This window comes from Austrofundulus limnaeus, unplaced genomic scaffold (assembly GCF_001266775.1).
Source record: "Austrofundulus limnaeus strain Quisiro unplaced genomic scaffold, Austrofundulus_limnaeus-1.0 Scaffold47, whole genome shotgun sequence".
In the NCBI taxonomy this organism is placed as follows: domain Eukaryota; kingdom Metazoa; phylum Chordata; class Actinopteri; order Cyprinodontiformes; family Rivulidae; genus Austrofundulus; species Austrofundulus limnaeus.
Genome location: NW_013952449.1, coordinates 648244 through 649683, shown reverse-complemented (window position 1 = coordinate 649683; position 1440 = coordinate 648244).

Genomic DNA, 1440 nt, shown 5'->3' with positions numbered 1-1440 from the left:
GCACAATGATCGGATAAACACTGAAGACAGCATATAAAGGCAAACTAATTAGGGCAACAAGACACACCTGGAGTAGATACAAGAGGACACAGGCGAGAGAGGGTGGGGCTACAGGGCAGAGCAAAACAGGGGAACATTGAAAACACTAGAAAGTTAAAGAAAATAAACACAGACCATGACAGGACCCTCCCCTCAACGACGGCTCCCGACGTCGAAAAGAGGAGATGACGAGACACAGGGGAAGATGAGACAACACAGACTCAAGGACAAAACACAGAGTTCAGGGGGACGGCCAAAGGACCACACCAAATGGAGCAGAACATCTGGAGGGTGGCTCAGAAAACCTCCCAGGTCCAAGGGAGTCGTGAAAACGGGGGTGGACCCAACGGAGGAGGCGGAAGCAGAAGAGGAGCCCAGGAAGGAGGCGGGAGCAGACGAGGAGCCCAGGAGCAGACGAGGAGCCCAGAGAGGAGGCGGGAGCAGAAGAGGAGCCCAGGGAGGAGGCGGGAGCAGACGAGGAGCCCAGGGAGGAGGCGGGAGCAGAAGAGGAGCCCAGGGAGGAGGCGGGAGCAGACGAGGAGCCCAGGGAGGAGGCGGGAGCAGACGAGGAGCCCAGGGAGGAGGCGGGAGCAGACGAGGAGCCCAGGGAGGAGGCGGGAGCCGGCAGAGGTTGTCGGAGCCAGAACGTCAGTGACGGCGAATGCAGGCGACAGAGGTGATGAGGAGGTGAAGGGCGACGACCCAGGCGATGAGGGGGCGAAGGGCGACGACCCAGGCAAAGAGGAGGTGACGTGCGACGATCCAGGCAAAGAGGAGGCGATGGTGGTCAACTCTGGAACCACCAGGACCGCCGAGACCTCCAACTCAGAAACCTCCAGGACCTCCAACCCAGTGGACTACTGGGACCATCGACCGTGGAACCACTAAAACCACCGTCTCAGGAATTTCCGGGACCTCCAACTCTGGGACCACTGGGACCACCAGCTGTGGAACCACCGACTCAGGAATCTCCGGAACCACAGCTCAGGAACAAGAGGGGTGGGAGGGAGGGCACCAATGCCCTCAGCCTGGACCCTTGCTGAAGACCCCGAGCGGAAGGTGAACGGCTGGACCCCAGACGACCCAAAACGGAAGGTGGTAGGCTCCACCATTCCCCAGTGGAAGGTGGAGGGGGGCAGCCCAGAAAAAGAAAAATTGCCTGCAGGCTGGGTTTTTTGTGGTCCGATCATTCTGTGAGGTTTTGCAGAATGACCCAGAGTGCAGGCAGGATCCAAAGTGCAAAATAAAGAATTTATTTCAAAAACCAAAATAAACAGCTGACAGTGCAGCAAAACTCTCTGGAACAACAAGGAACATGCAGGACACCTCACTGGCTGAGGGAAGCAGCACAATGGGCCTCATGCAAGAACCATTCGTACGCACAGATTTGTTCTTAAATTG